This window comes from Ptychodera flava, chromosome 19, assembly GCF_041260155.1.
Source record: "Ptychodera flava strain L36383 chromosome 19, AS_Pfla_20210202, whole genome shotgun sequence".
NCBI classification, from domain to species: domain Eukaryota; kingdom Metazoa; phylum Hemichordata; class Enteropneusta; family Ptychoderidae; genus Ptychodera; species Ptychodera flava.
The window spans coordinates 14,422,284-14,447,849 of NC_091946.1; the positions used below are offsets into that span (position 1 = coordinate 14,422,284).

Here is a 25,566-nt window from a genome sequence, read left to right on the forward strand (position 1 = left end):
TATATCACGTGTTAGGACTACCAATTACTATCAATCACTTACTATTCCACTACTATCAATTCAACCACCTCGACAATTGATAAACAAACATCTTACCCATACTATGCTATTCTTTAATCTATTGTGTTGTCAGGTTGCGGAAAATCAACACTGTGTCGTTGGCTATAGGACAGACTCCACACTGTACACGACAGGTTGAAGCAGCATTTCCAACAGTCCCATGATGCAGCCCAGGAAAGTCAGGAGGACATTTCCTCCAAAGAATCACATCCCTTCTCTGAACTCTGGGGCACCGAAGACTTAACACTACCAAAACTTAATGCGACATTATGACTTCAAACGGATGCCGCAATATCCACATTATAGATGAACTCACGCAGTGGTTATCTCAACTCAATATATTCTCTTCAAAAAAATGGCATGCTTGATACTCCAGAAACCAGCATGATCTTACAACTTTACAACGGCTCCAAGTGGCATCAACAAACAGGTAAACAATTTTCATTTTTATAAAGTCACATAAATTAGCCAGAGAGAGAGAGAGGAATAGAATGCCAGACAATTAGTGAGATTCACGGAGGTATAGACACATTAACAGACAAATTGTCAGCACATATACAAAGACTACAGAGACAGACAGAGACCACCATGTGCGCTTCACCTCTATACTAATTACCGTAAAATTCCCAATTGAAGCCGCGGCTTGTATTAGAAATATTTTTGAGGGACCCCTGGGATCAGGCACTGAAGTCCCGGTGCGGCTTCAATTACGTACATTTCCTGTGTTTCGATATTTTTCTCAATGCTCACCAAGCATTGCAGGGGCATTCACTATTGTTATGCAAATTAGTACCAATGAATTCTGCGTGAATAAATTACCCGCATAAAAAGCCCCTACCCTAGTGTAACTCCAATACAGAAACGTTAGGAGAGTGTATTTGGTCGTTAAACTTGGTAAAATTCCTTTTAGATAATAAGGAAACTATTAAAAGATGTTAAAACAATGGGAAACTGGAGTTCCCTTGACAACATTGTAAGGAAAATGACACGTTTTTCCAGTACTTTCTTGATTCTCTGACCCTGCTCACCCCGTCCCCTAAATAGAATAGTCTCACTAAGGTCGGCCATGTTGACCAGCAGCATGCATGATGTCTTTGTTTCAAGTTTACGGGTTTTTGGACGCTGAAATTTCACAAATATGTCACTTCTGTATTCAGAGATTGTACAATCAATTTCTTTGGACGTGTAAGTCGATTTTGAAAGCGATAGAAGATCAAATGGTGTTGAAAAAAATCGTGCATAAAATTAGCATAAATTAAGCGTCCATGGCAGATGGGTCCCCTTGATTTACAGCCGTCTTGTGTTGCCGAACCGGTGGCTCATACTCGGATTGTGCAATAAAGGCAAGTGAATGACCTTTGGTAACTTTACTGGCATGTTTTTGTGAACTGTTTTGCGGTCAAATTTTATTTTCTCATGATCAAAAACGGAACGTGCACAAGCTTATACGCACCCACCATGGTCATTCAGCAGCCACAGTACAGTATAAGCAGTTCATTATGTCAATATGATGCAGGTGGTGTTGTTGTACGTCAGGCATCGGTAAGGGTACGTGGGTATTGAATGAAAACTACGTATTTGAAACATGGTATCTCAATCTCTCAACTATTTTAACTTGTACACAAACACCGTTTCTTCAAAATTGTTGCATCAGGTAATTGACTATGGCAGTGTTTACTGTATAATGTGGGACATTGCTATGGGCAACGGGTCATTCTGAGTAACCCTGTTTTTCCTTGTACAAATTAGTGGTCGCCTGTTATTTTTGCTACAGTTGCAGTAGCGTACGCCAGCGTCAGAATAAATCACCGATATCAGTATGTTCCGTACCTTGAAGCATTAATCTCAAACCACCAAACATACCGTGAATAATTACAGAATTCGACTAATTCCAGACATAACCCTTGACACTTACTGTGCTGGCGAACACATTGCCTGGGAATGTTTATTGTGATGATTATCATGTGTGAAGAATAAACAGCTGATTATTTACATATTTCATCCAATCCTGTTGAGTTCAAATCTGATGTTTGGTTTTTTTTGACCCTTGACATTTGTTGCTGGCGAATACATTGTCTTTGAATGTTTACTGTGATGATTAGCATGTGTGAAGAAGTCAATCCTGTTGAACTGAAGTCTGATGTCTGTTGTTTTTTTATTGCAGAAAGCGGTTCACGATGTGTACAATGCTCTTGTTGAAAATGAACAGAAGTGGGACACAAGTAAACCGTAAGTATTTTAATCATGATGTCCCTCATGCGTTTGCCAAACAATTTGCTAACATATGCAAGTATCATTGACTATAAATATAAACTATAGAGATGTTTAGTTGTGAAATGCCACCAAAAATGAATGATCTTACCACTAAAGAATGGAATGTAGCTTGATATGTTTTGTTTTGGTACTGTTTGGTAGGGTCTGACTGTTGCCAATTATTTCTTTCAGGTTTGGTCACCCAGTTAATAGAGCGTGAACAAAGAAATAAAGAAAGCCGTTAAAAGTCAACTAAATGATGATGAAGCAGTTATTCAGGGTGAGTTTACTCTTATGATATTTGCGAGTAAGTCAGGCTACATCAAACATAATTGGAGAATATACCTCTGTATCACCGCTGTTGTATGTTATGACCATCAATAAACCATTCACCTTGTTGGGATCAAGGATGTTGCAGTTGCTGCATGGATCACACAGCCCAGGATTGAATATGCAATTTCATGGTCTTACAAATATTAAGTTCTCACCATATTTATTTCATGCATAATTTTATTGTGCTGCTCTGAAAAGGGTATTCAAATATAGATGGGGTCTTCAGTTGACATTATATCACAGTGTAATATTCAAAATGTATGTTTCCCTTGTATTAATCCAGTTGTCTCAACTCTTCTTTTAGTTGCCATGAGGACATACTTTTTCACGAAAAGAAAAGAAAAGAAGAGAGAGACCTCAGGCAATGCTGCCACATTTAGAGTCAAACAAGCCAGGAGGCAAAGAAAGCAGCAGGTAATGAGACAATTTATTTTTCTTATTGGCATTAGTAACATGGATTCAAAGTACAAAGGCTAACAAAATCTCGGTCAATGATGACAATTCCAAAGTGGTAATGTACTTAGGTAGACATTTTATTGTTTGTGCGCATTTCAGTTATCTTGTGTCCGAAGCCAGTCTTACTTTTGGAATGATATATAAAGTTTTACTGCCATACATTATTGTGTTGTCTACGTAGGGAATTTAAGCTGTCTGTACAGTATAATAATAATAGTTTCAAGTTGTACCTTCAACCTCATTACTCGAGTTTCATGCTGGTTAGTGATCATCAGATGAATAAACAACTAATCAGGAATAGTGATTTATATATATATATATATATATATATATATATATATATATATATATATATATATTTTTTTTTTTTTTTTTTTTCTAGAAATTAATATATATATATATATATATATATATATATATATATATATATATTTTTTTTTTTTTTTTTTTTTTTTTTTCTTCCAGAAATTAATAAGGCGACGTGAGGTTCTAAAAAAGTGCTCATCAATAGAGGAAGAAAAGAAAGAAAAGCTCAAAGTGGTTATGAGTACTCTCTATATGTCAAGCGAGGACACTGACTCATTTGCTGAGTTTTCTTCTTCGGATGATGACCTGGCTGTCTCCAGGAAAGCCAAGCCATTGAGAAGGAGGCAACTGCTTTGGCGATCAAAATTTGTCAACGAAGCCTTCACACTGCTTGACAAGCGCCACGAAAGAAGATTGACTAAAATGGGGGGTGGGTTCATTCACGAAAGGAGTGATGGGACAGCTTCAAGCAGGCCTGTGCCTGATGGTGCACCTGCTTGGGCAGTGAAAGAGTCGTATGTTGGCAAATTTTGATCACCACTGCAGGCCCCTTCTTGGTGTTGCTGTTTCGGTTTATTTGTGTTTATTTATTTATTGCCTGACTTTTTTTTCTGAGCATTTTTTAATGCCATAATTTATTTGTCAAACAATTTCTGTAATAAGATTGCCAATGATTTTTCTTTGAATTAAATTTTTTACATTGATTTAATTTCCTTTTGCCTGGTAGTGAGTATGTCTGATGGATGGGAGTTACCACATGCAGTGCTGGCTGATGGGTGACTTTTAAAGTTAACCACCTTTTCCCCCAAATTTCCCAGGATGGCTCCTAACATTTCCCTTGGCCAATGCAGAGGTTGAAAGTAGCTGCTATTGGGATGATGATATATATTGTGACAAGTTTGACATTTATCTGAGGTATCAGCTGACCACCAGAAGCTGCTAATGGAATGCTGACAAAAGTGTTAATTTTGACATTTGGCTAGGCTAAAATACAGAGAACAAATGACCACCTTTGCCCAAATTAACCCCCCCTGATGTAGAACACTGAAAGTAGCTGCTTTCTATATGCTGACAAATGTCTTAATTTTGACAACATTTGTTTAGGCTAAATACAAAGAATAAATGACCATCTTTGCCCAAATTACACCCCCTTGTTGTAGTAGAACACTGAAAGTAGCTGCTTGCTATATGCTGACAAATGTCTTAATTTTGACATTTGCCTAGGCTAAAATACAGAGAATATATGACCACCTTTGCCCAAATTAAATCCCCTTGTTGTAGAACACTGAAAGTAGCTGCTTGCTATATGCTGACAAATGTCTTAATTTTGACAACATTTGTCTAGGCTAAAATACAAAGAATAAATGACCACCTTTGCCCAAATTAAACCCCCTTGTTGTAGAACACTGAAAGTAGCTGCTTTCTATATGCTGACAAATGTCTTAATTTTGACAACATTTGTCTAGGCTAAAATACAGAGAATAAATGACCACCTTTGCCCAAATTAAACCCCCTTGTTGTAGAACACTGAAAGTAGCTGCTTTCTATATGCTGACAAATGTCTTAATTTTGACAACATTTGTCTAGGCTAAAATACAGAGAATAAATGACCACCTTTGCCCAAATTAAACCCCCTTGTTGTAGAACACTGAAAGTAGCTGCTTTCTATATGCTGACAAATGTCTTAATTTTGACAACATTTGTCTAGGCTAAAATACCAAGAATAAATGACCACCTTTGCCCAAATTAAACCCCCCTGTTGTAGAACACTGAAAGTAGCTGCTTTCTATATGCTGACAAATGTCTTAATTTTGACAACATTTGTCTAGGCTAAAACATGACAAATAAATGACCACCTTTGTCCATACTTGTTCGCTCTGTGTATAAAGTTACAAGTACTACTTTTACAGGGTTGGATTATGCCATGAATATGCTAGGTATAGGACTTCCTCTATCCAATATTTTATGCCTAAATAAATCTCATATCATAAGTTCCTTTGTGAAGTAGTATAAGTACTTAAAGATAGGACAATTTGCCTGTATGGGAAAGCTGAAAGAAAGTAAGACACATATTCACATATTTCTTACCTTTTCAATAATCAGCAAAAGTGGTACTTATATCTCCTGCACGTAGGTAGTCAAAGATGTGAAAAAGGTACTAATGTGAACAGAGAAGCAGGAAGTATTATATGTTCAAAGATGCTACTTTGACATATTTTGCCTGGTACTTTGCCTACCCTGTTAAATGTGCTTTTTGGTACAGTGTTACCACACTGACAAAAACTTCGGCCGTGTTCAAACATACACACAAACGTACCAATACATGGGGCATTGTTTGTACTTTTGTTACTATCAATGACAAAATGCACAATGGTAGTAGTGTTGTGTTGTGTATTTTTTCTGTAAGAAAGACACCTATCATTCATTAGCACAAGTCAATGACAAGACGCAAGCCAGCTGGTGTGTATTTCAGCATGCATTGTTTCATGATGGGCTCAGAGAAGGGGTGCGGCTTCTATTATGGTACAATTCAAAAACCCAAAATGGGCAAACAATGAGCCAAGACAATGTTTCAAAGTCAGGGTGCGGCTTCAATTAGAGGTGCGGCCTCAATAAACCTTTCGTTTATTTCAGTCATGAAAAATGCCAACTTCCAAATGGACCGCATTGGTCTCTTCGTACATGGATTTTCACAGCCAGGAACTCGACACTCTATTCTTACTTCCAAAAATGTCAAAAGGGGTTTCTCTTCAAGGTTTTTACTTATAGTGCCCAAACCGAATGTCCAAGATTTTCCCACATTACGTAGACGAATTGTTGGCTCAGAAAATGCCCCAAAACAGGAACAACTACATGAATTCACGGAACTGTTGGGATATACAGTTTCTTCAAAATATTATTAAAATCTTTTCTTCGTTTTGCTTCTTCAATTATGACCCAACTGATTGCATGTCACATATTTTCAAACAGGGCAGACAAAACACCTTTACACATATAATGACCAATGCTTTTGTGATTTCTATATGTACATTCCCATTCAGAGTTAAATCCAATTTCAACAACAGCGATGCATGATTTTACTCACATTTATTGTATTGACAAGCTATACACTTAGTATTTTGTCCTAGTTGAGGAATTAACAACAGAAACAATAGTTTAAACACAACATAAAGTATAAAATAGGTCACATTTACAGGTCATAAAGTTTATATGTGTGATGATTCTCTTTCCTAGAAATGCTCATGTTGAAACTAATGATCACTGCCAGAGAACGTGACGTCCCCCAACCGCTCCAGAAGATGTCTATAGACATGTCGACAGCAATATTTGAAGACGCGTATAACCAATTCCAACATCTCATACTGAAGACGATGTTGTTGAACTCCTACTTGTGCTGTAAGTGCATTGCTATATACTGGTAATTCTGGAGCGATCGAAACTCTCTTTGATTTCATAGTCGTTCACATCTCATTTGCTTGAACCATTTCTATCACATTACTCCACAAAGGCACAGCAATGCCAGTACATGTTCTATAACCAGACCTAAACCGTCTATGCCAATCACTTCTTTGGAACTAGCAGGGAACTCGGTATCGATAACACCACAGCAACAATACACAAGAAAGGAAGGTCAGTGTTGAACATAGACTGCCATTCACAAGAGAACGAGTGACATATCATAAGAACAATGATAAGAGCGCTCAGAAAGTGATGACGTATCCGTTCCCGTTCCCTTCCCGTTTGAAATGCTTAACCTTTCTAATGTGGTGAGTCTTCGCTACGCGATACACAAATCACCACTTCCACACGTCATCCATGTTGACATAGCATTATGGGAAATAAAGCAAGGGTCACGGGGTCATTCGTGCCAAACTCAGCACAGCGAAGCAGACGATAATAGACGCAGCGCCGCAACAGAGCTCAGCAAGTTTCTTTTGTTTTCAGAAGTTTCTTGTCGAAACTGAAGATTACTTTCAAATTGTCAAATTGAATTCAGAACTCACTGGTAAGTAAAATTATGCATATTTCGCGTTAAATTAATGTATATTTCATTTCGGCGTTTCTCAAAGACCAGACGATCGAGACCGGCGAGAGGACTTAACCAAGTCATAGCCTAACTATGTAGCAACGTATTTTTTAACCGGTTGCAGTAAAAAATATCATGCCTATTTTGTCTTATTCTATCTAGATGTAATTGTCATAGCTTGTATACCATTTATTTTTAATTAGTATTCTTTCTGAAAATATGCCAAAAGTTGTCACAAGTTAGACTCAGGTTTCTTTTGAGTTTGAAAGTACGTATCAGCTTACTAGTACGGTATCAATCGAAGTATTTAAATGTAAGTATTACTGGCATAGGCAATAAAATTAATCATAATTCATTACAGCATGTATACCATGTCCCATAGACTTTGTGCTGTTGTTGGTTGTGAAAACAGTCTACAACTCATGAAGAAATGGAGAGCAGGGCAATGTTCAACACATGATTGCCCACCTGAAACAGGACCATATGTACCTGTCCTCCACCTTTCCGCCTCTTTCCTTTTCCGACCGACAAAAAGGATCCTAAAGCTTGTAAGAGCTGGGTGAAGTTGGTCAACAGGTAAACTTCAAAGTGTAAAATCTGGACTCAAAATTTTAATTCACGAATTTGTTTAAAGCATTTTGTTTATGGCAAACCAACGATTGGTCATCCATATCCAACACAAAATCTAGGATACCTGCCAGTCAACATACCACAACAGAGGAAAATACCATTGGTCAGGAAGCTCTGCATACCAGACAAAAGAAGGCGGACTAAAAGCCTGAAAAAGGAAGAAATAAAGTCATAGATAACAACGAGCCCCAATTAACTGATGAATCGCTGAATAATTATAGGCACCAACACAAACCAGAACTGAGTAATAGTGTATCGCAGAATGCAGCAGTAGCGCACTGTTCAAATAATCGTGATGATGAAATTCATTTGCAGAATGCAGCCAGGGCGGACAATAACAACATACGTGATCCAGCATTTCCAGATGATGACAGTGAAAGACTTGTAAGGCAGAATGTACTTTTTCATGACTATGCCGCACAATATGAACCATGCTCAAAATGTTGCAGAAGGTGATGAAAATAAAGAACCTACACATGATGGTTGACTTAGTTAAGGAAAGAAATCAATATTTATAAGTGCTATGTTTTTCGACAAAAGAAATCATTCAGTTAATGACGAGGACATCAAAAGTGACACACAATGTAAATTTTACAATGGACTCCCCAACAGAGCAACTTTTGATATTTTATATGACCAGATCTCGGTAAAACTACCCAAAGTGCGTTATTGGAAGTGCCCCAGCAGAGTTTCGACACATTTTAGAAAATTTTCTAAGTCACCAAATAAATTCGGCCCACAAGAAAATTGTTGGGAAAGATGATTTCTTTTAGTTTTGATGAGACTTAAGTTAGGTTTATTACACCATGATCTTGCTGACAGGTTTAAAATTTCAAAAGCAACTGACAGCAAAATATTTGCAACATGGATTAAGTTCCTCGGACGTAATCTTAAATGCATGGCATTTAATCCCCCAAAGATATTGTTTTACAAACTTTGCCAAGAAGATTTTCAAATTCAAGATTTCACAATTGTCGTCCTATCATTGATTGCACAGAATTATTTATAGAAACCCCAAAACATCTTAAAATCCAAGCATCAACCTGGTCAGACGAGAAACATCAAACTGTAAAATATCTTGTTAGCATAATTCCTACCGGAGCTTTCAACTTTGTGTGAACTGGGTGGGGTGGTAGGACATCTCACTGCCATGTTTCGAGACAGTCAGGATTCCTCAATATATTTGAGCCCAAAATTTAGTTTTGGCCAACAGGGGATTTCAGATTACAGATGATCTTGCCCTCCGAAATGCTTACCTGTATGTTCCACCTCGTCTTAAGGGCAATGAGCAAATGTGTAGATCTGATATTCTAAAAACAAAAGAAATTGCTAACCGCAGAATTTATATTGAGATGGCGATCAGGTGATTAAAAACATTTAGACTTTTAAAACATGAAATACCGATTATTTTCCTGCAACATTTAGATGATATTGTTTGTGTTTGCTCAGTATTGTGTAATTTATATCCGCCATTGTGTAAATAAATTGATAGATATTAATTTACTTGACATAAACATTTGTACATCATAGTTTTAAAATCCTGCAAGACAATATGACTGATATGATTGGACCTCATGTATAAACACATCATGTACTTCAATTACTGACAGAGACGACTCATAAGACGAATATCTATTTAACAAATTATTTATTTGAAGAACACTTAATTAGTCCAGGTACATATACAAAAACATAGGGCCAAAGTCCCTGAAGCTACTATGGACATGGATACAAAATTAGTATTTCCTGACTGTATGAAATTATCTCACTAAGGTCATCCTAGGGACTTGTAACCAAATATTAAAGCTGTCTGACCAGTGGTTTTGAAAAAACAAGCGACTCAACAGTTGACAGAGCTCTGCTGTGTTATGTAGAGAATAACCTTTTGTGACACATGTATTGATGAAGAAGGTGGATATCTTTGATAGCTCATTTCAGGATGGCCTGAAATGGAGAAAAATTCCGTAAAAATACAGATTTGCATATTTCATCAGACTACATTGTATATTAGTCTATAATAGCAAATAAACGAGAGTTAATTACATTCTAATTAAAGTAAACAAGACTTGCTTAAATCAAGATTTACCTCATAAAAAAACAGCATATCTGTCAGGTTATAAAGAATCTTGAGCTGGTTATCTTTTAATATCAGTATTTCATCATACCGGTATTAACCAAGCACATTTTAACTTTGAAATTAACATTGTAAGTAAGTTCTGTTGAATAAGTTGAGACTGTACGTACTCAGAGAAAGCACACTGAAGAGACAAATGTTTGAAACTTAAGAAGTTCAAGGTCATCAAAAGCATTATAAGGAATCATGTTACACTTTCATTGCACTGTTTACACAGATTGCATAATTGCTATAAATAGCACATGAGGAATCTTACAGCCTAGCTTTACCATAAAAACCCTATCACTTTGACCACTCTTTTAATTGACCACTCTATTTTTTTCCTCAAAAAGTAATCTTATTTTATCCTTACCAAGTCAACCATAAATGGAAATTAGAACTTTCTCTGTCTCTATTTATTTGACCACCCTATCATGACAAACTATTATGAGCAATTTCTTTTAGATAACATAAATGGTGGTTCAGAATATATCAAAGTTGGGATTCAGGAAAGTTGCCTTTACATGTTTTAATCCTCCAAGATGGTAAGCATTTCACTATGAACTGTCAAAAAAGTTGAACTTTCTGATAATTCCATACTAAAATTATTTTGGCTTTGATGATTTCCTAATTAATTCAATTATTTAAAATCATATTAATTATTTTTTTCTGGGTGAATTGATAGGGTTTATACAGTACAAGAATTACATACAATGTAAATCAAATTTTTACCAAAAATGACAAAAAATTCCTTAAAAATACACATTTGCATATTTCATCACAATTTGAACAAATCTAAGTTGGGTTATCCCTAGGGACCTGTATACCAAATAACAAAGCTGTCTGATCAGCGGTTATGAAGAAGAAGATTTTTTACCAAAAACACCTTTTTTGGCATTAATTTGCCCATTTTCAACAATATCAAAAAATTACAAAACTAGTTTCTCAAAATCATATTTTTCATCTACACAACAAATATCAAATCAGTAAGTACTGCGGTTCTCAAGATATTTGAGTGGACTGACGCCTCACAAACGGACATACATACATACATACATACAGACTGACGACGGACGCCGGACGGATACCCATCCCAATAGCTTCTATAGAATATAGTCTATAGTAGCTAAAAATCACATGCATCTCTCAAACATTTGAGCGTTGAACATTTCTTAACCTACTGACAATACTTACACAGCAAAATTTCGCCAATACTCTCTAGAATCGAAATTGTTAATATTTCAACACATTTAAAATGAAACCACATTTTGCATCCATCACACTGGATGCTTCTCTGATCGAAACCAACTATCTCTTCTTGCTCTAAACACATGTCATTGCAAAAAGGACAAATGACAATCTCAACATTCTAACATTTTCTCTTCCTACTGTTATATGTCTTATGAACTTGAACTTTGTCATCATTTTCAAAAACCTTACCGCATCCGTGTGACTGAAATTTTATTTGTGAATTATCGATGTTTTCGGGCGAACTGCATGCTTTTGTCTTTCTGGTTGATCAGGTATTTTTTAATCTCATTAAAAACGAGTTCAAAAGCAAGGAAATTTAGGAAGAAATACTCTAAAGCTTCAACAATAATTGACCAATGTTCCCTTTCAAACATAATCCTTTCCAAATGATATCCATGGTTTGTATAAACAAAAAAATCACACCATTTGCGCCCCCTTATTGCCATCTGCCCTTGAATTTGTGTAAAGTAAGTATGATTGTTTCAAAGTACTTTTCTCATTCAATTTGACCAAATAATTTGGTTAACCTGCTTTAGGGAATGTATTGGAAATGCTCATCGGACATTTTATCTCCAAAAAACCGTTGCCATAGCATTTACAATTAAACAAGAAGATCTGGCGTTGACCCTAAATACGCATTCTTTATCTATGAAAATGCCACAATGTCGAACAGATGCATCAATGTGATTCTTAGTAAAGATTTCTGTGTATTTTGCACTCGCAACTGGTTCCATGTTCCTCCCATACTTTAAAGACGAAATATCAGAATTTAATTTGTCTTTACAAGAGTTATCACTTTTTAAACTCTGCACCTTTGTGTATACTGTATAAAAATTCGAAGCGGTTATTCTACCGACTTTGAGTTTGTGCCACAAGGAATTTGCATGTTATTTGGTAGTACCTTTATCAAAATGATTAATCTCATCATCGGTATACAGAGGTAAAGATTTTATAAAATCATCGACTTTATTTTCACCATGAATGTGTGCAACAGCTTTTGCAATGTCCTGCAAACTACCAGAAGGTACAGCATCGGCTATTGTCATGTTGTTGTCAGAACAGACAGGATTAGCCACAGTAAGTTTGTCAAACATCGTGAGGAAACACGCACGGGTTACTGATTCGAACAGTTTGTCCCTCAAATTTGTTGTTTTCCTCATCTGAAATGGCATACTTATCTCGAAGTGGTTGGAAAAGCCTCTTTCTTGAGTCTACCAGAGGTCTCTTGACAATTCCTGGAAGAAGAAATTTCCTGAAAAAGAAATTTGAGTTTGTCAAATATAAAAAATATCATAGGATTAAAAATTGAACTCGGACTAACAGGCAACTAAATATGCTGGTTAGGCCAATTATACAAAAGTTTTATAAAGATTCATTCATGACACGTAAATGGTGCTTTAGTTAACAGCAAGAGAACATTTGAAAAATTAGCAATTTACTTACCTGCTGCTTTATACTTTGTCTGCTTGAAGTTCATGTTTATAACTTGTAGAGGCTCTATGGACGTCTTTAGGTTCGGTACAACCCATTTACAACGCTCCTCGGTACAAGATGGATTAGTCATACCAGATCTGTTGGCTGCTTCTACTCTAAACAGCAGTGCAACAACGTGAACGCACGTTTCACTCAGACTGAAAGAAAAGCAATGAAACGCATTTATTATTTCACTTACAGCGATTTGGTTTACTAGTAATGTATGCGTTGGAGATTTTATCTAGAAAGAAGCAAACATAACAGGTCAGGTAGATATACAAAAATCTCCACTTGCCACCTGTAAGCAAGTAGAAGATTGTATCAACACTTTTAAATGTGTTTAGAATAATATTATGCGTACGTAATATTTTATAAACGTACCCAGCAGTACATGTACAATATGCAGAATGGATGTTCCCTTGCGTAGTAGTACGTATACAGAACCATAATTCATGTGGGGAACTGTTGATTTGTTGAGACGGTGTACAGGTGGCTTGCAGAAATACATAGTTACTTTTTTCAGATATGCAATGATAGAAAACCTCCTTTACCCAATTATTTTCAAAGAAACAATATGCTTTTCCCTCTTTGTGTTCATTTAGCATCCTTTTGCTATGGTCAATATCGGCTCCAGGATGGTCAACCATTACGAAAAGGTAGATGTCAACTGGTGGCCACTTCGTCAATCCAGCTGTTTCACTAATCCAGCCGTTCTCCAAAGAATGGATTTGGGAGTTGGCCTTGAGGAGTTTCCAGGAGCTTTGTGTATGTCCTTTGCTTTTCCTTCAAAATCTCTTCACGACTTTTCTCAAGAGGCAGCTTCATTTCCCAAGCAGCAAAATCACGGGCAACTAAAATGGCTTTTGTTCCGTCCTTCTTTAAACCCCTTTTGAAAACAAAATCTCTTAGAGCATTGACCGACCATGTTTGGAACTTCTCAAGCGACATTCTGTTGTCGTCTATACCTGCCATCTTTCACCGATGGTGTGGAACAGAAGCATTTTTAGCACGGGTGACAAAATATGCAAATTTGCATTTTTAAGGCAATTTTTGCCATTTTAGGTCAAAAATGTATTTCTCAAAAAGTGCCGGTCTGATAGTTTTGAAAATTGGTATACAGGTTTCTATAGATGAACTAAGTAATATATATTGAATTTCTGATGAAATTGTAATTTTGTATTTTTGGGGCAATGTTTGCCATTTTTGGTCACAAAATGTGTATTTCCAAAACTACTCACCTGATAGCTTTGCGATTCGGTATACAGGTTCCTACAGATCACCTTAATGACCATTTATCCAAATTATGATGAAATCTGCAACTTTGTAATTTTGGGGCAATTTTTGCCATTTCTGGTCAAAAAATGTGTTTCTCAAAAAGTACTGGTCTGATAGCTTTGAAAATTGGTATAAAGGTTTCTACAGATGAGCTAAGTAATATATATTGAATTTCTGATGAAATCTGTAAATTTTGTATTATTGGGGCAATTTTGCCATTTTTGGTCATAAAATGTGTATTTCCAGAAACTACTCATCTGATAGTATTGAAATGTGGTATACAGGTTTCTATAGATGAACTGAACGATATTTATTGAAATAATGATGAAATCTGTAATTTTGAATTTACGGGGCAATTTTTCCAATTTTTGGTCAAAAAATGTGTTTCTCGAAAAGAACTGGTCTAACAGCTTTGAAATTTGGTATAAAGGTTTCTATAGATGAACTGAATTTGATCTTTTGAAATTATGATGAAATCCGCAATTTTTATTTTTGGGGGCAACTGTTGCCATTTTTGGTCAGAAAATTTTATTCTCAAAAAACTACTCATCAGATAGCTTTGGTTGACATGTTCGTAGGGATGATCCAATGTGATATATTCGGCATATGATGAAATCTTCAATTGTGTATTTTTGCAGCATATTTTAGACACTTTTTTCTGGCCACTGCATTGAGCTATCAAAGATTTCCACCTTCTTCATCAACATGTGTCAAAAATAGTTATTCTCTACATAAACACAGCGGAGCTATATCGGCCGCTCGCTTGTTTACTGAGAAAGATAAATGAGATTTATTTACTATATCAAGTTACTGAAATGTATTATACTGCAGCACTTTATTTTTGTCACTGTACTGGACAACCGGTTAAAAAAATACATTGCTACATAGTTACGACTTGGCTTTGTCCTCTCGCCGGTCTCAATCGTCGGGCATTTGAGAAACGGACAATAGGAATGAAATATACATAAATTTGGCATGAAATATACATAATTTTACTTACCAGTGAGTTCTGAATTCAATTTGACAAAGTAATCTTCAGTTTTGACGAGAAACTTCTGAAAACAAAAGAAATTTGCTGAGCTCTGTTGCGGTGCTGCATCTATTATCATCTGCTATGATGTGCTGAGTTTGGCACAAATGACCCCGTCACCCTGGCTTTATTTCCCATAATGCTATGTAAACATGGATGACGCGTGGAAGTGGTGATTTGTGTATTAGCTGCGGTGAATGAGCGGGTACAAGCCCCAGTGTTGGACATGAAAAATTCATCAGTCAAAAGACAAGCACTGATTTCAGACAAATTATACTTACATATACTGCATACTCGAAAGGAAAAGGGCAAGTCCTTCGTTGTTTGGCTCCCCTGGCAGCCATTTTTATGCTCTCAAGAATAAAGATCTGGTTCTAAGCAATGCAACTAAACAGCTTCAGCTGCCCACTATACCTTGCCACGCCATAGAAGCAGCGATTGAGATTGTCAACTATATGCCATCAATTCCTCTGATACTCTAGCTGGTGAGACAGCTCACTGAAAATCCATGCTAAGGAGACCAATGAGGATTCGGCAAATTAAGCACCTGGCAAAACTGACTGGTCTCTCCCACGCTCTATTCTTCACTCACTGACACATCAAACCATGCACACATCGATACTCCAGGAAAAGAAAGCCCGTGCTGAAAAAATTCGAAAACAAGACGTTTTCGATTGTATGAAGGAGTTGGAGTTGGCAGGCCTTGGTCGTGTATCAACACACAGTCAAAGAGGTGGTCTGGTATGATAGTTTACATTTTATATTTGAATGGCCTTGTTTACTGCGTACAGCATAAGATTTACACACCCAAAAGGTACAAACGTTAATAATGCCTTCAAGGAAGTTGACATCAAATATATTACTACCCTATCTTACTATTCATTATGAAATATAATTACTATCCTATACTTACTATTCATTATGAAATCTTTATACATCTCATAGTGTGAATCAACATTTCCTGTGTATTTTAATTACATGTACTCGTAACATTTTATACTTATATGTTACCATAGACGATTCCATGATGGTCTGGCCAAATACAAAACGTCAATGGAAGATTACCGCAAATATCACACTCATAAGTTAGTATACGATCAACATACCATTTACTATTTATTTGCTGTCAAGCAGTAAATTACACTCTGAACTAATTTGACTAATATGAATCCTATTTTGCTGACATATAATCACATTATTGTGCTTTTGTCATATATATTCCTATGAACAATCAACATTTTTTCAAATACTAAAGGTGTAGTACATTTGCTATTCAACTAGCTTCACTTACACATTTTTACCTCGCGTGCGCATGCGCGCAGCGAGGTTATGGTTTAGGCGTTTCTGTGTGTGTGTCTGTCTGTTAGCACGATATCTCAAAAACGGCTTGGCAGATTCCGATCACATTTCGCACACAATTTGTTCTTCAAATTTGCAAGAACTGATTAGTTTTTGGTGTTGTGCTTTGCGAATTTATCAAGTTATGAGTAAAAGAAAATTTGTGGCCTGTATAAGTCTATGGGGAGGCTAAATAAGTATGTTTGAGGGCGCTATACTAAAACATTTTACACAAAGTGATTTCTGAATTCAGTCACTCGGCCGCGCTGATCGCTAATCTTGAGTTTGACTGTTGATGTTGTCGTGTCGACGTTTGACTTTAAGAATCGTGTGGGTTACTCTGGACATAGCGAACCAAAAGCTAGATTATCAGGTGATCAATGCATTTTTCTCTGAGAATGAGATGTAGAGTGACACTTTTCAATCTTGTGTGTGTGTCAGCGAATTTATATTCCGGCATGGTTCCGCTGAGATCAGCATAATATTATGGCGACGTATTGACAGTCTGTGTCTTTTAAGTTGCTTTTCAAGATTGTATTAGCTACAGAACCAACAATGACAAAGTTTTCATGATATTTCCATGTTGGCATTGATGTTAAATCAGCAGCAGTAGGCTAGCTCCTGCGTACAATAGGTCTGCGTTTCCCGGCGGTACGGTGGTAGGCCGACGGCTTGTTGTACCACACTGTCCACAGGACACCACGTGGTAGAGGCCGTGTGCACAACCTGTACGCAGAGCTTCGAATACACTAGACAGAGTTCGTGTTTCCGTAAATTAGGCATTGAACTTGACAATATAGGCAATAACCAGAATCATCGACCATCGCCTGACAAGTGCACCATAGTCAGCTGTACATGAGTTGCGTGGCGTGGTGAGCAGGTTCCCATGGGTATTTATTTTTTGAAACGCGTACTTCAAAGGTCACGAACTCATTTTGCTGCTACACGGCGCGGCACAGATGATTTTGAGAAATTCGGGAACAAATTTTGTCATCTATTGACACATTTTCCTTCTTCATAAAAGCCAATACCCCAAGAAGTACTTTACAAAATGTGCACGCGAGGCCATTCAGTTCATATCTGGTTACAACATAAATCCACCTAATAAGCTCATTTGTATGACTTAACAGCATGGACAGTAGTAATTCTCTTGACTATCTGAGTGACACTCCCAACAAGAAGCCTATCAATACAATATGATGCTCACTTTTACAGATAACTAATTGTTTGAATGAGCACAATACTTTGCCCTGCAAGCTTAATCAACAGCCAATTCGAATGATCATTTGATGCCTATGTTTCATATTGAATTTCAATTTTTCATATCATTGTGAAGTAGGTTACAAACAAGTTTTTCCAAGGGCCCTTTTCCAGATTTCATTTTTGAACATTTCTCTCCAGGTTGTTATCGGCAAACAAGGACAATGGGCGAGAAACATTCAACATATTGATGTTTACAGCTCTCTGAAGCCTGGTGTAATGGTGGCAGTCTTTTGCACAACATATGAACAGGTGCCACGTATTTGTAAAGTTGTGGAGTTAAAAGAAGGCAAGTTTAAAATCCTTTGGTATTCACGCAAGTGGAAAACTACATGGCATCTATTGCACCAGAGAATTGAGGGAAAGAAAGGCACTGTGGGTAGATTTGCAATCAAAAAAGGCAGCACTGCTTTGGAACTTTTCTCTCACAGGCAGAAATATGCTTTGAAAAGTGACAAATGAGCAGAATTGCCAGAAAATATTCAAACTGATGTATATAAGTACAAGTATCAGCTGTCTGACCAATTTAAGCAGAAGATGGAGGTGTACAATGAAGCCTTCCAAATTCAGTTATGGCAAGCCAAAGAGCAATAAACTTGGTATGCAGCTGAAGTCAGCTGCTCTAGCATTTTTATTTGATATGAATGAAGAAACACAGTAGACACAGATGATTGCATGGTATAGTATATTAAAACTTTAATAAAAACAGCAGACGGTAAAACAACAAACCAGTAAGAGTGCAGCATCTGCACAGCTCTGTTAATATCACAATCTGGCATCTTCAATCATATTGAGCATGGCCATAACAAGTTATCCTGGAAAAACCTGTTAAAAAGACTTGTAAAGAAATTTCGAGAACAAAGCTGGAGCATGCAGTCGTATCATCGATGAGAATGTCCTCTCTGGATGTGTAAACTGTTACGTACTTCTGAATATGCTATAATTTCTTTGACAAAAGATTACAAAACTGACTTTTAAATGGTGATGGTGTTATAATTATAACTCATTTTAATGATAAAACATTCACAGCATTAAAACAGTTGATACGGTACTGTAGTTCATGACTTTGCTCAACTGTGTGACATGTTAAGTGAGAAGGCTAAAAGGTGGTTGCAGTTCAGACATGCATTATTACTGAACTACCTACCGCACATGACACTTACAAACTACATAGATAGTGTTTCTAATCATGGCCCACAACTCCTGAAAAGAGACCATGGAATCAACATACATATTAGTTCAGGTATTAATCTGTCCCATCAGAGGAGTAAAACGGATATTCAGCGACACCTGAGGGTTAAGAACATAGGCTAAAACAATACTTGTCAGGAGGCTGATGAGGATGGATAGACTGATTTTGCCAAGCACTCCAATTAGATTTTAAAATGCTGGTTGCACAGCACGGAATGGAATTATATATGATAGAGTTGAATATTAAACACTTGGTGGTCATGCAAACATGGTCATTCGTAGGCACCTACGTAAACTTGTAAAACTTAAAAATCATAAAATACTAAAAAATTAAAAATACAAAATAAATCAGGGTGGGCAACGCAAGTGTTCAAAGGTCAGGACTACCAAGAGTTTTGTTTGGACCAGTGTATTTAACATCTTACAACTTGTGAGGACCAGTAAATACCAAATGTGCAACTGTATAATTAAAAAATGAGTAAACTTCTATCAGAATAGGTTCCTAACCACTGGATTTACATGAGACGATCAAATGCTACCTTGATTGCTCATAACTAATGGTAGAAAAAGAAATTTGATAAAAATTTTCATACATATTTAGTAAAAGAACAATTAAAAAATCTTACTGCTACAGTTTATAAATGAAAAATTCAAGCAAACATAGGCATTGACCATGATAAATCACATAATAATATGCTTTACTTGAATCTGGTCAGCTGATTGTATGGAGCCAGGGTTTATTCTCAGCGAAACGACCTGGCCAAGATTGGAGAACTCCGCATTTGATTGGCCTCTGGTTTTTTGAAAATTGTCGCCTGCAAAACATGAGGAAGTTCACAAAATTTCAGTGGGTGGTATTGATTGAGGCGCCCCTTTTGACCTGACTGGAGAATGACCGGTTTCTTCCATCATATGGTCAGGGTCATCTGGCTGATTCTCCAATCAAGTGGCAGGCTGTGTTGGGCACCCTACATAGCAGACAAAAAATTCCTTTGTTTCTTCAGAGTTGTGTTAAAATATATAAAATATTGGTTAAAATGGATATTGAATTGGTTTGTTTGAGTGGTATTGTTGCGGAAGTTGCTGACAATGAGTGCATAGACCTAAGGACGTTGCTGACTATGCTATAAGTATTGTGTTTGGGTAAATTCTCGTCAGATAAAGGGAAATAACCCCTGTCCAAAGCAAAACTGTTTCACTGTTTGGGATCTTAGTTGTAAGGTTATCATAATATTTTTTCTGCAATCTATGAGCGCAATAATAAACAGATACCGTAAAGTTTGAAAATATTTTTTACATCAAAACTACTTGGTATACAAGTCAAACTGGGTGGAAATGTTATTGAATTTTTTATTTCAAGCTGCATATTTTTTTCTGAGCAGCAAGAATGTTAGGTTTTGATCACAATATTGTGGCACCAAATAGTAACTTTATTAACCAAACTTTTTTGTACTTTTTAAGGAAATGTTCAGGGAATTTCAAACCAAAGGCTTTTTTATTGGCGGGACTGTGCAACATAACCAAATTCCCTCAAATAAACCCATGGTACATCTGCGCACTACATATAAAGTTTGCTACATACATAAACATACATATCTAAATACACACACACACACACATACACACAATGAATGGGGTATTTATCCGAAAGTCTCCTTTACACCCAAAGTACTGTTTCATTTTCCTTTCAGGACAAGAGATAACCATTCTAAATGTGATGGTTATTGGGAGATTTTAGTGCCCCGGTTTACTGAACGAAGGTTCCGTAGAGCCCAGGGTACCAAGGACAGTATTTGACTACTTGAATAACAACATTAATCCTCAATGTAAGTATGGTCATGGAAGTCGGCCACCCATCAAAGGTTATGAGGAGATTGCAATATTTCTGAAATATATTGGTTTGATGGAAACAATTCTTGACATCAGTGAGCTTTATGGTGTGACTGAATTCTCAATAATAAGAATCAGAAGATAAGTTACAATAGCAATAATCAACAAGTTTATGGAAAATGTTACACGGTAAGATTTAAACCTTTACCTTGAAGGGACAAAGTTGCTCATTTTTGACATTATTTTGGTTATTTTGGTATCTTTTGAAGGATTATTAATGTTGTTCTGCTCACTGAAATACGCTCAATCACCAATTGTTACAATTCAATTGCATCCTTTATGTTCCCATAACACCTGAATACTACTATAAGTTTTGGTACATATCAAAAATTAAATGTTGGAAGTAATCATGTGTTGTGTCCAGTATGTACAGAGTGTGAGTTGTGTCAACCAGAGGTGGAGACCATTTTTGTAAGTTACGTCAAGATAATCATAAATCTTTCAAAATAAACTGAAATGACCAAAATAATGTCAAAAGAGAGTAACTTTGTCCCTGTAATTCAACAACTCTAATAATTCAACCATCCCTATATTTCCAGAAAACATTATTTTCTTACCTCTATTAATTCAAGCAACTGCAGAGTTAGAGATGTATTTTACCTCAATTAATTCAACAAAACTTAAATTTTACTTTTACCTAATGAAGATTATTTTGTTTCTGACAGTAAAGTTTCTACACACTCAGGCTATTTTTGGTATGTCTGTTCCTTGCAATTCATTCTGTTTATTATTATCCAAAGCTCTTTCAATTTAATTTGCAGGAAGTGAGTGAAAATGTATTGTAATGTATTCATATGGAAAAATTACCTCATGTAAAATCAAAGCCAAGAAAATATTCTATAAATTCAACCAACTGGCAAATACCATGTCTCTTTATTCTAATAAGTCAACTTTTTAAGTGGTCAAATGCAGAAGAATTTGGAACCATTGCTGCAGACTACAAAGACAGAGACAACAGAAATTATCAAAATGTGATTGGATGCCTTGGTGGATCACATATACAATGTACCCATATCTACACCACGTTATAATCCTGCTGATTATTATAATTGGAAAAAGTTTCACTTAGTCATTCTGCAGGGGGTCTGCCAAGAAGATTTACGTTTCACAGATATCTGTGCTCACATTTCGATTAATCAGACAGGTATACTGATGGCTTCATGTATCTGCAGTTCTCTCTATAGATAATTTCATAGTGGTCATGATAAAGGTCTTCCATAAACCTCTTTGTCGAGATTTTAAGTAACTTGGGTCATTTTCTACGACTTCAGAAAAGCAGTATAATGAAGGTAATTGTAGTTACTAACTAAATATACATGCATTTTATTAAATCCAATACACAACTTAATTTTTCACCAACAACGTTGTAATCTGAGGTGATCTCTATAGGCCAAATGCACGATGCCAGAGTGTTAAGGATATCAAATTTATGGTTGACCGGGTCTGAAAAATGTCTGCAGGGACAATACATCATTTTGAGAGATGCAGCCTATCCCCTTGAAACTTTACACAAGGGGAGTTTTAGTCGGGTCGGAAGGTAGGGTTCCCATGCACCCCATGGATGTATTTTTTTAACCTACATTTTTGTAATCCTTAGGGTCTATATTTAATGAATTTTGATGTTCCCAAAATCAAATCGTGTCCCATGGGGTTCATTTGGCGCCATCTTTGCCGCCATCTTGGCCGCCATCTTGGATTTTAACAATGGGTAGGGGTCACGTATCTACCGCTCGACGGAAACAGAAACAATAAAATACTATAAACGTTACATTTTTAGAAAGCCAAGATCATGGCCTTTTCATTGATATATAACTTAATAGGGATTAATTAATATCCGAACGTCGATTAGACTTTATATCGGTCATTGGCCGTAAATCGTAAAATTTGCGAAATTTCACACCCAATAATTAAGTTCCCGTTCCTCCAAACAATTTTTCATAAGGTATTTATATATTTTTTGGAAGAACTCAGTGCAATAAACAAGAAAAACAAGATTAAAAGTATGTGTCTTGAGATTTAGTGGGTGCATGAGCTTGTTTTCCGATTACGCGGTATGCCACATATCCGTGTGTAACATAAGGGGTAGGGGTAATGTTTCCCTTTCTGTTTCGAATCATAAATGATGAAACCATAAAATGTTACATTTTTTGAAAGTGCTGCATCAGACCTTTCTAAAATATATAGATTTATGGGGAAAGTTGCATATTTAAAAGTTACAAAGCTAAACCTTTCAGTTTGTGTCGATTTTAAGTGATTTTTTAAGAAGGAAATTACAACGTATGGGTAGGGGTAATGTTTCCCTTTCTGCCTCGAATCATGAATTACGAAACCATATAAATATTATACTGTTTGAAAGCTCTGAAATTGGCCTTTCCGAACATGTATAGTTTTTATTGGGAAAAGTCCATATTTTAAAGTTACAAAGCTGATGCCTTTCAGTTTGTGTAAATTTTAAGTGATTTTTTAAGGACGAAATTACAACATATGGGGTAGGGGTAATGTTTCCCTTTCTGCCTCGAATCATGAATTACGAAACCATATAAATATTATACTGTTTGAAAGCTCTGAAATTGGCCTTTCGAAAAATGTATAGTTTTATTGGGAAAAGTCCATATTTTAAAGTTACAAAGCTTATGCCTTTCAGTTTGTGAAATTTTAAGTGATTTTTTAAGGACGAAATTACAACATATGGGGTAGGGGTAATGTTTCCCTTTCTGCCTCGAATCATGAATTACGAAACCATATAAATATTATACTGTTTGAAAGCTCTGAAATTGGCCTTTCCAAACATGTATAGTTTAGTTGGGAAAAGTCCATATTTTAAAGTTACAAAGCTTAAACCTTTCAGTTTGTGTCAATTTTAAGTGAGTTTTTCAAACAAATTTTTATATAAGGGTAGGGGTAATGTTTCCCGTTTTCCCTCAAATTATGAATTATGAAACCATATAAATGTTATACTGTTTGAAAGCTCTGAAATTGGCCTTTCCAAACATGTATAGTTTTATTGGGAAAAGTCCATATTTTAAAGTTACAAAGCTGATGCCTTCAGTTTGTGTAAATTTAAGTGATTTTTTAAGGACGAAATTACAACATATGGGGTAGGGGTAATGTTTCCCTTTCTGCCTCGAACCATGAATTATGAAACCATATAAATGTTATACTGTTTGAAAGCTCTGAAATTGGCCTTTCCAAACATGTATAGTTTAGTTGGGAAAAGTCCATATTTTAAAGTTACAAAGCTTAAACCTTTCAGTTTGTGTCAATTTAAGTCATTTTTTTAAACAAAATTTTTATATAAGGGGTAGGGGTAATGTTTCCCTTTCTGCCTCGAATTATGAATTATGAAACCTATAAATGTTACACTGTTTGAAAGCTCTCAAATTGACCTTTCCAAAATGTATAGTTTTATTGGGGAAAGTTGCATATTTGAAAGTTACAAAGCTTAAGCCTTTCAGTTTTTGTCAATTTTAAGTGATGTTTTGAACAATATGCACAAAACAGTTAGTCCGTTGGCCAGGTATCGAAATCATCCCCTCTAAGGCATTTTACCCACTATGATTTTCTGTTAGCTAGTATTCTCAGCTGTCATAATCTGCTTATTTTCCATTTAACTGATGGTGTGTGCGAGTGTAACGACTTGTTTGTGAAGGGCTGTCACGCCCTCGGTAGTAAAATAGGAATGGGTTAGGGGTAACATATTTACCGCTAGTCGGAAACAAAAACAAAAAAGTACCATAAACAATACATTCTTAGAAAGCCCAGATATAATCTTTTTACTTTTTTGATAATTATTCGACTTTAGATGGCGCCAATATTCCGTATGTACATGGCGGTCAGCAGCTGAATCATTCACATAACGAACGTTGATATGGCCTGAAACTTTGGTAAATTCATTCAAGCAAACTCTTGTTTGATTAAGTTGATAGTTTTCCTTTCTTTTTTACTTCGAGTATTTGCCATGGCATGACTGAAACGAACCTTGAAACGAAGGCTGTACGTATCTATATTAGTCCGAGCCTGAGCGTGATCTGAGAGCAACAGATCCGCAGATAATGCGAACGATCGCAACCGTTACCAACAGACTCATTATGCAGAGCCATGCCCCAAAACGCCCAACCAAACTTGGCACTAATCATGATCCCAGTCCATTTCGAGCCGGGCTTTAAGGGAAGTGCGGTGGCCTTTGAAAGACCCTTTGGTTTGGTTTTGTACCGTAGTATAGGAAGAAAACCCGACCTATCGTCGTTGCTGTGAATGTTTGTGTTGTTTTTAGCCTCTTTTTTGCCTATTTGAAGAATCGTCTTTGCAGCCTTCCATCCTGCGTTCTGTGTAGCGAGCGTCTTCGATCGCTCTCTTAAGTTTGTGATGTACAACTGTCTTGAGTCCCGGTGCTTTATTGGGTGTAGAGGTAAATAGTTAGAGATCAGGGTGATAAATTGGTTGCCGCAGTGTCTTTCCAGGTGTTGCCACTTTTGAAGGAATTCAACACTCGGTATTTTGGCCTGGTAAGTATTCTTTAAGGTGTACCTGTAGGCTTGCCACTTTTGAAGGAATTCAACACTCGGTATTTTGGCCTGGTAAGTATTCTTTAAGGTGTACCTGTAGGCTACGTGGTACTGAATAGGGGCCACTTAGGTTTCAACACATTCGATACTCTTGGCTTTCGCTTATACCCCGTTG

The 25,566-nt window shown here is 36.4% G+C and overlaps 1 long non-coding RNA gene across 1 annotated transcript; it reads left to right on the forward strand.

The window, feature by feature from the left end:
• The first annotated feature begins 335 nt into the window (after positions 1-335).
• Positions 336-4,121, forward strand: LOC139118242 (uncharacterized). Its single transcript, XR_011548648.1, has 5 exons — positions 336-490; positions 2,225-2,289; positions 2,506-2,593; positions 2,951-3,060; positions 3,568-4,121. It is a non-coding gene; the product is annotated as an uncharacterized lncRNA (long non-coding RNA).
• Positions 4,122-25,566: the final 21,445 nt, after the last annotated feature.